Source organism: Mesoplodon densirostris, chromosome 12 (genome assembly GCF_025265405.1).
Source record: "Mesoplodon densirostris isolate mMesDen1 chromosome 12, mMesDen1 primary haplotype, whole genome shotgun sequence".
Classification (NCBI taxonomy): domain Eukaryota; kingdom Metazoa; phylum Chordata; class Mammalia; order Artiodactyla; family Ziphiidae; genus Mesoplodon; species Mesoplodon densirostris.
In genome coordinates, this window is record NC_082672.1 from 9,583,936 (window position 1) to 9,598,826 (window position 14,891).

A 14,891-nucleotide genomic window follows, 5' to 3' on the forward strand; every position below is an offset into this window, starting at 1 on the left:
TGGGGGCAGACACCAAAAACAACGGGACTATGAACCTGCAGCCTGCGAAAAGGAGATCCCAAACACACTAAGGTAAGCAAAATATGAAGACAGAGAAATACACAGCGGATGAAGGAGCAAGGTAAAAACCCACCAGACCAAACAAATGAAGAGAAAATAGGCAGTCTACCTGAAAAAGAATTCAGAGTAATGATAGTAAAGATGATCCAAAATCTTGGAAACAGAATGGAGAAAATATAAGAAACATTTAACAAGGACCTAGAAGAACTAAAGAGCAAACAAACAATGATGAACAACACAATAAATGGAATTAAAAATTATCTAGAAGGAATCAATAGCAGAATAACTGAGGCAGAAGAACAGATAAGTGACCTGGAAGATAAAATAGGAAGATAAAATAGTGGAAGTAACTACTGCAAAGCACAATAAAGAAAAAAGATTGAAAATAATTGAGGACAGTCTCAGAGACCTCAGGGACAAGATTAAACACACCAACATTCGAATTATAGGGGTCCCAGAAGAAGAAGAGGAAAAGAAAGGGACTGAGAAAATATTTGAAGAGATTATAGTTGAAAACTTCCTTAATATGGGAAAGGAAATAGTTAATCAAGTCCAGGAAGCACAGAGAGTCCCATACAGGATAAATCCAAGGAGAAAAACGCCAAGACACATATTAATCACACTATCAAAAATTAAATACAAAAAATATATTAAAAGCAGCGAGGGAAAAGCAACAAAAAACATACAAGGGAATCCCCATAAGATTAACAGCTGATCTTTCAGCAGAAACTCTGCAAGCCAGAAGGGACTGGCAGGACATATTTAAAGTGATGAAAGGGGAACACCTACAACCAAGATTACTCTACCCAGCAAGGATCTCATTCAGATTCGACAGAGAAATTAAAACCTTTACAGACAAGCAAAAGCTAAGAGAGTTCAGCACCACCAAACCAGCTTTACAACAAATGCTAAAGGAACTTCTCTAGGCAGGAAACACAAGAGAAGGAAAAGACCTACAATAACAAACCCAAAACAATTAAGAAAATGGGAATAGGAACATACATATCAATAATTACACCTTAAATATAAATGGATTAAATGCTCCAACCAAAAGACATAGACTGGCTGAATGGATACAAAACCAAGACCCATATATATGCTGTCTACAGGAGACCCACTTCAGACCTAAGGACACATACACACTGAAAGTGAGGGGATGGAAAAAGATATTCCACGCAAATGGAAATCAAAAGAAAGCTGGAGTAACAATTCTCATATCAGACAAAATAGACTTTAAAATAAACACTATTACAAGAGACAAAGAAGGACACTACATAATGATCAAGGGATCGATCCAAAAAGAAGATATAACAATTGTAAATATTTATGCACCCAATGTAGGAGCACCTCAATACATAAGGCAAATGTTAACAGACATAAAAGGGGAAATCGACAGTAACACAATCATAGTAAGGGACTTTAACACCCCACTTTCACCAATGGACAGATCATCCAAAATGAAAATAAATAAGGAAACACAAGCTTTAAATGACACATTAAACAAGATGGACTTAATTGATATTTATAGGACACTCCATCCAAAAACAACAGAATACACCTTCTTCTCAAGTGCCCATGGAACATTCTCCAGGATAGATCATACCTTGGGTCACAAATCAAGCCTTGGTAAACTTAAGAAAATTGAAATCATATCAAGTATCTTTTCTGACCACAACACTATAAGACTAGATATCAATTACAGAAAAAAAAACTGTAAAAAATACAAACATATTGAGGCTAAACAATACACTATTAAATAACCAAGAGATCACTGAAGAAGTCAAAGAGGAAATAAAAAAATACCTAGAAACAAATCACAATGAAAACACAATGACCCAAAACCTATGGGATGCAGCAAAAGCAGTTCTAAGAGGGAAGCTTATAGCAATACAATCCTACCTCAAGAAACAAGAAAAATCTCAAATAAACAACCTAACCTTACACCTAAAGCAATCAGAGAAAGAAGAACAAAAAATCCCTCCAAGTCAACAGAAGGAAAGAAATCATAAAGATCAGATCAGAAATAAATGAAAAAGAAATGAAGGAAACGACAGCAAAGATCAATAAAACTAAAAGCTGGTTCTTTGAGAAGATAAACAAAATTGATAAACCTTTAGCCAGACTCATCAAGAAAAAACAGGAGAAGACTCAAATCAATAGAATTAGAAATGAAAAAGGAGAAGTAACAACTGACACTGCAGAAATACAAAGGATCATGGGAGATTACTACAAGCAACTCTATGCCAATAAAATGGACAACCTGGAAGAAATGGACAAATACTTAGAAAACCACACCCTTCCAAGACTGAACCAGGAAGAAATAGAAAATATGAACAGACCAATCACAAGCACTAAAATTGAAACTGTGATTAAAAATCTTCCAACAAACAAAAGCCCAGGACCAGATGGCTTCACAGGGGAATTCTATCAAACATTTAGAGAAGAGCTAACACCTATCCTTCTCAAACTCTTCCAAAATATAGCAGAGGGAGGAACACTCACAAGCTCATTCTATGACGCCACCATCACCCTGACACCAAAACCAGACAAAGATGTCACAAAGAAAGAAAACTACAGGCCAGTAACACTGATGAACATAGATGCAAAAATCCTCAACAAAATACTAGCAAACAGAATCCAACAGCACATTAAAAGGATCATACGACATGATCAAGTGGGGTTTATTCCAGGAATGCAAGGATTCTTCAATATACACAAATCAAACAACATGATACACCATATTAACAAAGTGAAGGAGAAAAACCATATGATCATCTCAATAGATGCAGAGAAAGCTTTCGATAAAATTCAACACCTATTTATGATAAAAACGCTCCAGAAAGTAGGCATAGAGGGAACTTACCTCAACATAATAAAGGCCATATGTGACAAATCCACAGCCAACATCGTTCTCAATGGTGAAAAACTGAAACCATTTCCACTGAGATCAGGAACAAGACAAGGTTGCCCACTCTCACCACTATCATTCAAACATAGTCTTGGAAGTTTTAGCCACAGCAATCAGAGAAGAAAGAGAAATCAAAGGAATCCAAATCGGAAAGAAGTAAAACTGTCACTGTTTGCAGATGACATGACACTATCCATAGAGAATCCTACTAGAGCTAATCAATGAATTTGGTAAAGTAGCAGGATACAAAATTAGTGCACAGAAATCTCCTGCATTCTTATACACTAATGATGAAAAACCTGAAAGAGAAATTTAGGAAACACTCCCATTTACCACTACAACGAAAAAAATAAGATACCTAGGAATAAACCTACCTAAGGAGACAAAAGACCTGTATGAAGAAATCTATAAGACACTGATGAAAGAAACTAAAGATGATACAGACAGATGGAGAGATATACCATGTTCTTGGATTGGAAGAATCAACATTGTGAAAATGACTATACTACCCAAAACAATCTATAGATTCAATGCAATCCCTATCAAACTACCAAATGCATTTTTCACAGAACTAGAACAGAAAAGTTCACAATTTGTATGGAAACACAAAAGATCCCAAATAGCCAAAGCAATCTGGAGAAAGAAAAACAGAGCTGGAGGAATCAGGCTCCCTGACTTCAGACTATACTACAAAGCTACAGTAATCACAAAGACAGTATGGTACTGGCATAAAAACAGAAATATAGATCAATGGAACAGGATAGGAAGCCCAGATAAACCCACACACATATGGTCACCTTATCTTTGATAAAGGAGGGAAGAATACACAATGGAGAAAAGACAGTCCGTTCAATAAGTGGTGCTGGGAAAACTGGACAGCTACAAGTAAAAGAATGAAATTAGAACACTCCCTAACACCATACACAAAAATAAACTCAAAATGGATTAAAGACCTAAATATAAGGCCAGACACTATAAAACTCTTAGAGGAAAACATAGGCAGAACACTCTATGACATAAATCACAAGATCCTTTTTGACCCACCTCCTAGAGAAAGGGAAATAAAAACAAAAATAAACAAATGGGACCTAATGAAACTTAAAAGCTTTTGCAGAGCAAAGGAAACCATAAACAAGACCAAAAGACAACCCTCAAAATGGGAGAAAATATTTGCAAATGAAGCAACTGACAAAGGATTAATCTCCAAAATACAGAGGCAGCTCATGCAGCTCAATATCAGAAAAACAAACAACCCAATCCAAAAATGGGGAGAAGACCTAAATAGACATTTCTCCAAAGAACATACACAGATTGCCAGCCAACAAACACATGAAAGAATGCTCAACATCACTAATCAGTAGAGAAATGCAAATCAAAACTACAATGAGGTATCACCTCACACCAGTCAGAATGGTCATCATCAAAAAATCTACAAATAATAAATGCTGGAGAAAGTGTGGAGAAAAGGGAACACTCTTGCACTGTTGGTGGGAATGTAAAATGATACAGCCACTATGGAGAACAGTATGGAGGTTCCTTAAAAAACTAAAAACAGAACTACCATACAACCCAGCAAGCCCACTACTGGGCATATACCCTAAGAAAACCGTAATTCAAAATTAGTCATGTACCACAATGTTCACTGCAGCACTACTTACACTAGCCAGGACATGGAAGCAACCTAAGTGCCCATCGACAGATGAATGGATAAAGAAGATGTGGCACATATATACAATGGAATATTACTCAGCCATAAAAGGAAATGAAATTGAGTTATTTGTAGTGAGATGGATGGACCTAGAGTCTGTCATATAGAGTGAAGTCAGTCAGAAAGAGAAAAACAGACACCATATGCTAACACATATATATGGACTCTAAAAAAAAGAAAAAATGGTTGTGAAGAACCTAGGGGCAGGACAGGAATAAAGACGCAGATGTGGAGAGTGGACTTGAGGACACACGGAGCGGGAGGGCTGGGCTGGGACAAGGTGAGAGAGTGGCATGGGCATATATACACTACCAAATGTAGAATGGATGGCTGGTGGGAAGCAGCCACATAGCACAGGGAGATCAGCTTGGGGCTTTGTGTCCACCTAGAGGGGTGGGATAGGGAGGGTGGGAGGGAGACACAAGAGGGAGGGGAGGATATGGGGATATGTGTAAACGTATGGCTGACTCACTTTGTTATACAGCAGAAGCTAACTCAGCATTGCAAGGCAATTATACTCCAATAAAGATATTGAAAAAAAATCAAAAAACAAAATGAAACAAAAAATACTGTCGTGCTATATACATGACTCACTGGTTTCAAAAGTCATGTGCCTTAACTAGAAAAGGAGAGCATCTCATTTATCAAAGTGACAAGGACTGAAAGAAATGATCATTCCTAGTGTCACGTAGTGTGTAGAGAAATGTGAGACCAATGTGGTGATATAATTCAAAAGACTTATAATGTTACAAACAGTTTGATTCAGCAATTCTACTTCTGGAAATTTATCATAAGGAAATAATCTTGGATTGTGCAAAGATTTAGCTATAAGGGTTTCCACCACAGCATTTTTATAAAGGAAAAATCTTAAATAACCTTTATGTTCAAACAGGATACTGGTTCAATAAATGCTGGTACACACATAAAGCAGAAAAAATATGCAACCACCAGCAATTATATTGTAGGCTACTTGGGAGTGACATGGTAACATGTTCTGAATACCAAAAGAAAAAAGTGAAATTACAGGTTAAGCTCCCAGGATGCTCTGAAGGGCCTGCCCACTACTATATAACTAGATCTTGAGTAAATTACAACAAACGTAGTTTGTGCTGGAGTTGCAGGAAAGTATGAGAAATATCTTGAGGAAGGCGCACACACACACACACACAGACACACACACACACACACAAACAAAGGAGAAAACCGGAATTATCCAGCAAATGCAGACGTAAGATACATATTTGTTCAGAACTGCTGGACAAATGCTGATATAAGCAGTGGAATCAGAATTGGGTGCCGAACTGTCCCAGTTTCCTCAGAACTGTGTCAGTTTTAGCACTGAAGGTCCCACCTCCCAGGAAACTCCTCAGTCCTGGGCAAACCAGACAGCGGGTCACACTATCAGGTATCCAAACTCTGGTCCAACCTCAAAGTGGATAGACTGAACCTGAATGGCATGTTCAGCAGGGCCCACGGAGGAAACTAAAGCTGCCCCAAACTCCCAGCATAACGGTGCTGGGGTGGAGTAAGTGCACACCTTGTCTTCAGAAAACATTCCCAACTGGGACCCAGGGAAACCTGAACTGTAAATGATGAACTGTCGGAGGCCCAGAGTGAGCAAGTCTGAAAGATAAAAGCCTCAGGGGGACCCACTTTGGCGAGTTTTACCTCCAGGAGCTCAGCAGGTCCTCACAGTAACCCTCGCTTCTGGCAGGGGAAAAGCAATCATTTCGAAATACAGCAGAGCATTCCACTCTTCTTAATAGGGTCTGCCCTCAAGAAAAACAATTTAAGCAGGGCCTAACAAATCAGTATTTCATAAGAGCAGAAGTGACCTGGGAGCAGAGACACACCCAACTCCAGCCCACTCCGGCCAACCTGTCCCAACTAAGAGGGGGCGGGGAAACTGAGAAAAATACATGAGGATGGCCCAGAGGCAAAGGCCCACCACAAGACTGAGACCCGGAGTTCTGGGGGTGTCACGTACAGCATGGGGATTATGGTTAACGACACTCTATTATATACCTGACAGTTGCTAAGAGGGTAAATCTTAAATGTCACCACAAAAAAGCAATGCTAATTATGAGAGGTGATGGAGGTGTTAAGTAACCCTACTATGGTAATCATTTTGCAATATGTAAGTGTATCAAGTCATTGCTGTACACCTTAAACTTACACAATGTTATATGTCAATTATGTTTCAATAATGTTGGAAGAAAAAATAAAGAAACTCAGGGAAAAAAAGGGGGAGAAGGGGCACAGGGAACCTTTTGGAAGTGATGGAACTGCTCCATATGTTGATATGGTAGTGGTCACACAACTGTTAACGCGTCTCAAAATGCACAGAACTGTACACTACAAGGGGTGAATTTACTGTATGCAAATTACATATTAATTTTGAAAAACAGTGGCTGGCACAGAATAAATGCTACACGGTGTTAGTGATTATTATTAATGTTGCTACTGTTATGTACCAGGCTCTAAGCTGGGTGCTAAAAAGACAAGAGTGAGCAAGTAGAGATGTGGTCCTACCTTCAAGGAGCCTACAGTTCAGTGATGAAGATCAGATATTAATCAAATGATTATGGCTCTGACAAAAGCTACAAAGGACTGGTGCACGGTGTTCTGAAAGCTGCAACCTGAAGGAAGAGTAGATGTGAAATCCACAATGTCAGGGATAGTGGAGGTAAGGGGAGGATTCCAAGCAAATGGAGAGCACGTGCTCAGACCGTGGCTAAGACCAAGAGAATGCAGTACTCTGGAGAAACTCAGAAGAGTGCTAGTATGAGAACTCTTTACACACAAAACCACAGTGAGATATCACCTCACACTCATTAGGATGGTTAGTATAGAAAAAAACATTGACAAGGATGTGGAGAAATTGGAACCCTTATGTACTGCTGACAGGACTGCAAAATGGTATAGCTGCTATGGAATATGGAGTCTCCTCAAAAAAAAAAAATACAACCATATGATCTAGCAATTCCACTTCTGGATATACACCCAGAAGAACTGAAAGCAGGATCTTGAAGACATGTTTGCACACCGATGTTCACAGCAACATTATTTACAACTGCCAAGAGGTGGAAGCAAAGCAAGTGCCCATCACCAGATGAATAAATAAACAAAATGTGGTACATACATACAAAAACATATTATTTAGCCTTAAAAAGGAAAGAAATTCTGACACACACTACAACGTGGATGAACATTGAGAACGTTATGCCAAGTGAAATAAGCCAGTCACAAAAAGACAAATACTGTGTACTCCATTTATATGACCTATCTAGAAGTAGTCAAATCCATAGAAACAGAGAACAGTCACTGCCAGGAGTTATGGGGCGGGAGGAATGGGGAGTCATTGTTTAACAGGTACAGAGTTTTGGTTTTACAAGATGAAGTTCTGGAGATTGATCGTAAAACAGTGTGAATGTACTTAACATTATGGAACTGTACACTAGAAATGGTTAAGATGGTAAGTTTCATGTTATACATTTTTCACAATAAAAAAAAAACTTATGTTCTCTCTCTCTCTCTCTCTCTCACACACACACACACACACACACACAGCTGAGACATAATCACAGGACTATAGAACGCCTCTCCCAACCCCACACCTTAACCACCACATTACTAAAGGCCCACTTACAGCAGTTCCTTTTAACCAGTACATCATGTCCAGGTATAAAGAAAAACTTACAAGATATACTAAAAAGGCAGAAAACACAGTTTAAACAGACAGAGCAAGCATCATATCAAGACAGAAACAGCAGAGATGTTGGAATTATCATACCAGGAATTTAAAAGGGCTATGATTAATATGCTAAGGGCTCTAATGGATAAAGCAGACAGAGTGAAAGAACATATGGCAATGTAAGCAGAGAGATGGAAATTCTAAGAAAGAACCAAAAAGAAGTACTAGAGATCAAAAACACTAACAAAAATGAAGAATGCCTTTGACAGACTTCTTAGTAGACTGGACATGGCTGAAGTAAGAATCTCTGGCCTTGAGGATATCTCAGTAGAAACCTCCAAAACTGAAAAGCAAACAGAAAAAAATATTGGAAAAAACAAAATATCCAAGAACTAAGGGACAACTACCAAACTGTAACATACATGTAATAGGAATAGCAGAAAGAGAAGAAAGACAGAAAGAACAGAAGAAATGTTTGAAACATTAATGACTGATTTTCCCCAAAATTACTGTCAGACAACAAAACCCACATGCAGGAAGTTCAGAGAACACCAAGCAGGATAAATTGCAAAAAAAAAAAAAAAAACCCATACATAGGCATCATTTTCAAACTACAGAATATCAAATATAAAAAAAAAAATCCTGAAAGAAGCCAGAGGGAAAAAAACACCTTAAATATAGAGGAGGAAAGATAAAAATTACATCTGACTTCTCGTCAGAAACCATGCAAACAAGAAGAGAATGGAATTAAATGTTTAAAGTGTTGAGGAAAAAACCACCAACCTAGAATTCTATACCCTGTATAATTACCGCTCAAAAATGAAAGACAAAGACTTTCTCAGACAAACAAAAACTGAGGACAGTTGCCAACAGTAAACATACCTTAAAAGTAATGTTAAAAAAAAGCTCCTTAGAGAGAAGAAAATGATACAGGTCAGAAACCCAGATTTACAAAAGGAAGAGCATCAAAGAAGGAATAGTGAAAGTAAAATTAAAACTTATTTTTCTTATTCTTGATCTAACAGAAACAGTTTATTCAAATATTATAGTAATACCAATGACATATTCAATTATGTATGTGTGTGCTACCTGTATGCTTATGTATGCTTATTTATAAGTGAAAAGAATGACAGCAATGATATAAGGGATAGGAGGGAAGAATTAGCATTATTTTGTTATTATAAGGTACTTAAAATATCTTCAAAGCAGTATGTTACTTTAAAGTGGACTTGGATTAGCTGTAAATGTACATGGCAAACTCCAGGGCAACCACTAAAAATAGTGAGAAAAAAAGTATGCTAAGAGGGGACAGAAAATGGAAACATATAAAATGCATGATTAAAACCACAGAAAGGGGCTTCCCTGGTGGCGCAGTGGTTAAGAATCCACCTGCCTATGCAAGGGATAAGGGTTCAACCCCTGGCCCAGGAAGATCCCACATGCCACGGAGCAACTAAGCCCATGCACCACAATTACTGAGCATGAGCTCTAGCACCCACAAGCCACAACTACTGAGCCCACATGTCACAACTACTGAGCCCACATGCTACAACTACTGAAGCCCACGCGCCTAGAGCCTGTGCTCTGCAACAAGAGAAACCACGAAAATGAGAAGCCTGCGCACCGCAACGAAGAGTAGCCCCCACTCACCACAACTAGAGAAAGTCCGCGCACAGCAACGAAGACCCAACACAGACAAAAATAAATAAATAAATAAATAAAACCACAGAAAGCAGAAAAGGAGTGAAAGACCAAAAAACAAACAAACAAACAAAAAAAACAGGATCAAGGGCAACAAACAGAAAACAGTAATAAACATGCTAAACATTAACCCAACTATACCAATAATCATTGTGACTATCAATGGTCTAAAAGCACTAAATAAAAGACAGGGATTGTCAGAGTGGATCAAACAATACCCAACTATATGCTGCCTACAAGAAACCTACTTTAGGGCTTCCCTGGTGGCGCAGTGGTTGAGAGTGCGCCTGCCGATGCAGGTGACACGGGTTTGTGCCCCGGTCAGGAAGATCCCACATGCCGCAGAGCGGCTAGGCCCGTAAGCCATGGCTGCTGAGCCTGCGCGTCCGGAGCCTGTGCTCCGCAACGGGAGAGGCCACAACAGTAAGAGGCCCGCGTACCGCAAAAAAAAAAAAAAAAAAGAAAGAAAAAAAGAAACCCACTTTAAATATAAAGACACATGGAGGGATGGGTGTGGGTCTCCGCCTGGTCCTTAAGCACCTTGGCCTTGGACGAGACGTCCTCAGTTTCTTCCTGTGCAAAGAAAAGTATTGGCTCCAATGAGCTCTACATACGTCTCCCCTGCTCGAGATTCAACAGTTCTTTTTCGAGGCAGGCGGGATTCAGTTTGCTTCTTGTTCTGGACAGGTAGGGAGTTGAGGAAGATGGCGGAAGAGTAAGACACGGAGATCACCTTCCTCCCCGCAGATACATCAGAAATACATCTACACGTGGAACAACTCCTACAGAACACCTACTGAACGCTGACAGAAGACCTCAGACTTCCCAAAAGGCAAGAAACTCCCCACGTACCTGGGTAGGGTAAAAGAAAAAAGAATAAACAGAGACAAAAGGATAGGGACGGGACCTGCACCAGTGGGAGTGAGCCGTGAAGGAGCAAAGGTTTCCACACACTAGAAAGCCCCTTCGTGGGTGGAGACTGCGGGTGGCGGAGGGGGGAAGCCTCAGAGACACGGAGGAGAGCGCAGCAACAGGGGTGCGGAGGGCAAAGCGGAGAGATTCCCGCAGCACAGAGGATCGGTGCCGACCGGCACTCACCAGCCCGAGAGGCTTGTCTGCTCACCCGCCGGGGAGGGCGGGGCTGGGAGCTGAGGCTCGGGCTTCTGTCGGAGCGCAGGGAGAGGACTGGCGGCGTGAAAACAGTCTGAAGGCGTTAGTGCACCACGGCTAGCCGGGAGGGAGTCCGGGAAAAAATCTGGAGCTGCCGAAGAGGCAAGAGACTTTTTCTTGCCTCTGTGATCCCTGGTGGACGAGGAGAGGGGATTAAGAGCACTGCTTAAAAGAGCTCCAGAGACGGGCGCGAGCCGCCGCTATCAGCGCAGACCCCAGAGACGGGCGTGGGACGCTAAGGCTGCTGCCGCCACCAAGAAGCCTGTGTGCAAGCACAGGTCACTCTCCGCACCGCCCCTCCCGGGAGCCTGTGAAGCCCGCCACTGCCAGGGTCCCGTGATCCAGGGACAACTTCCCCGGGAGAGAGCACGGCGCGCCTCAGGGTGGTGCAACGTCACGCCGTCTCTGACGCCGCAGGCTCGCCCCGCCTCCGTACCCCTCCCTCCCCCCGGCCTGAGTGAGCCAGAGCCCCCCAGTCAGCTTCTCCTTTAACCTCGTCCTGTCTGAGAGAAGAACAGACGCACGCAGGCGACCTACACACAGAGGCGGAGCCAAATCCAAAGTTGAACCCCGGAAGCTGTGTGAACAAAGAGAAAGGGAAATTTCTCCCAGCAGCCTCAGAAGCAGCGGATTAAAGCTCCACAATCAACTTGATGTACCCTGCATCTGTGGAATACCAGAATAGACAACGAATCATCCCAAATTGAGGAGGTGGATTTTGAGAGCAAGATATATTATTTTTTCCCCTTTTCCTCTTTTTGTGAGTGTGTATGTGTATGCTTCTGTGTGAAATTTTATCTGTATAGCTTTGCTTTCACCATTTGTCCTAGGGTTCTGTCCATCCATTTTTTTTTCTTTTTAAAACTTTTTCAATAATTATTTTTTATTTTTAATTTTATAACTATATTTTATTTTACCTTACTTTATTTTATTTTATCCTCTTTCTTTCTTTCTACTTTTTCTCCCTTTTATTCTGAGCTGTGTGGATGAAAGGCTCTTGGTGCTGCAGCCAGGAGTCAATGCTGTGTCTCTGACGTGGGAGAGGCAACTTCAGGACACTGGTCCACAAGAGACCTCCCAGCTCCACTTAATATCAAACGGCGAAAATCTCCCAGAGATCTCCATCTCAACACCAGCACCCAGCTTCACTCAACGACCAGCAAGCTACAGTGCTGGACACCCTATGCCAAACAACTAGCAAGACAGGAACACAACCCCACCCACTAGCAGAGAGGCTGCCTAAAATCATAATGAGGCCACAGACACCCCCAAACACGCTACCCAACGTGGACCTGCCCACCAGAAAGACAAGATCCAGCCTCATCCACCAGAACACAGGCACTAGTCCCCTCCACCAGGAAGCCTACACAACCCACTGAACCAACTATGGCCACTAGGGACAGACCCAAAAAAACAATGGGAACTACGAACCTGCAGCCTGCAAAAAGGAGAACCCAAACACAGTAAGATAAGCAAAATGAGAAGACAGAAAAACACACAGCAGATGAAGAAGCAAAGTAAAAACTCACCAGACCTAACAAATGAAGAGGAAATAGGCAGTCTACCTGAAAAAGAATTCAGAGTAATGATAGAAAAGATGATCCAAAATCTTGGAAATAGAATACAGAAAATGCAAGAAACATTTCACAAGGACCTAGAAGAACTAAAGAGGAAACAAGCAACGATGAACAACACAATAAATGAAATTAAAAATGCTCTAGAAGGGATCAATAGCAGAATAACTGAGGCAGAAGAACGGATAAGTGACCTGGAAGATAACAGTGGAAATAACCACTGCAGAGCAGAATAAAGAAAAAAGAATAAAAAGAACTGAGGACAGTCTAAGAGACCTCTGGGACAAGACTAAACGCACCAACATTCGAATTATAGGGGTCCCAGAAGAAGAAGAGGAAAAGAAAGGGACTGAGAAAATATTTGAAGAGATTATAGTTGAAAACTTCCTTAATATGGGAAAGGAAATAGTTAATCAAGTCCAGGAAGCTCAGAGAGTCCCATACAGGATAAATCCAAGGAGAAAAACGTCAAGACACATATTAATCACACTATCAAAAATTAAATACAAAGACAACATATTAAAAGCAGCAAGGGAAAAACACAAATAACACACAAGGGAATCCCCATAAGGTTAACAGCTGATCTTTCAGCAGAAACTCTGCAAGCCAGAAGGGAGTGGTGGGACACATTTAAAGCGATGCAGGAGAAAAACCTACAACCAAGATTACTCTACCCAGCAAGGATCTCATTCAGATTTGATGGAGAAATTAAAACCTTTACAGACAAGCAAAAGCTGAGAGAGTTCAGCACCACCAAACCAGCTTTACAACAAATGCTAAAGGAATTTCTCTAGGCAGGAAACACAAGAGAAGGAAAAGACCTACAATAACAAAACCCAAAACAATTAAGAAAATGGGAATAGGAACATACATATCAATAATTACACCTTAAATGTAAATGGATTAAATGCTCCAACCAAAAGACATAGACTGGCTGAATGGATACAAAACCAAGACCCATATATATGCTGTCTACAAGAGACCCACTTCAGACCTAAGGACACATACACACTGAAAGTGAGGGGATGGAAAAAGATATTCCATGCAAATGGAAATCAAAAGAAAGCTGGAGTAACAATTCTCATATCAGACAAAATAGACTTTAAAATAAACACTATTACAAGAGACAAAGAAGGACACTACATAATGATCAAGGGATCGATCCAAGAAGAAGATATAACAATTGTAAATATTTATGCACCCAATGTAGGAGCACCTCAATACATAAGGCAAATGTTAACAGACATAAAAGGGGAAATCGACAGTAACACAATCATAGTAGGGGACTTTAACACCCCACTTTCACCAATGGACAGATCATCCAAAATGAAAATAAATAAATAAACACAAGCTTTAAATGACACATTAAACAAGATGGAATTAACTGATATTTATATGACATTCCATTCAAAAACAACAGCATACACATTTTTCTCAAGTGTTCATGGAACATTCTACAGGATAGATCATACCCTGGGTCACAAATAAAGCCCCGGTAAATTTAAGAAAACTGAAATCGTATCAAGTATCTTTTCCGACCACAGCGCTATAAGACTAGGTATCAATTACAGGAAAAGATCTGTAAAAAATACAAACACATGAGGCTAAACAATACACTACTTAATAACGAAGTGATCACTGAAGAAATCAAAGAGGAAATAAAAAAAATACCTAGAAACAAATGACAATGGAGACACGACTACACAAAACCTATGGAATGCAGCAAAAGCAGTTCTAAGAGATAAGTTTATAGCAATACAATCCTACCTTAAGAAACAGGAAACATCTCAAATAAACAACCTAACCTTGCACCTAAAGCAGTTAGAGAAAGAATAACAAAAAAAAACCCTATGCTAGCAGAAGGAAAGAAATCATAAAGATCAGATCAGAAATAAATGAAAAAGAAATGAAGGAAACGATAGCAAAGATCAATAAAACTAAAAGCTGGTTCTCTGAGAAGATAAACAAAATTCATAAAGCCTTAGCCAGACTCATCAAGAAAAAAAGGGAGAAGACTCAAATCAATAGAATTAGAAATGAAAAAGGAGAAGTAACAACTGACACTGCAGAAATACA

The 14,891-nt window shown here is 40.1% G+C and overlaps 1 protein-coding gene across 3 annotated transcripts in view; it reads right to left on the minus strand.

The window, feature by feature from the left end:
• The window catches only part of TULP4 (TUB like protein 4), a 238,622-nt gene that overhangs the window by 175,672 nt on the left and 48,059 nt on the right, over positions 1-14,891 (minus strand). Inside the window, exon 1 of one of the 3 annotated variants that reach the window (XM_060115419.1) lies at positions 11,170-11,339. The exons of the other annotated variants lie outside the window; for them this stretch is intronic. The gene's annotated coding sequence lies outside the window, so the exon portion shown is untranslated. Of the gene's footprint in view, positions 1-11,169; positions 11,340-14,891 lie in introns of those variants that run through there. 3 annotated transcript variants of the gene reach the window in all.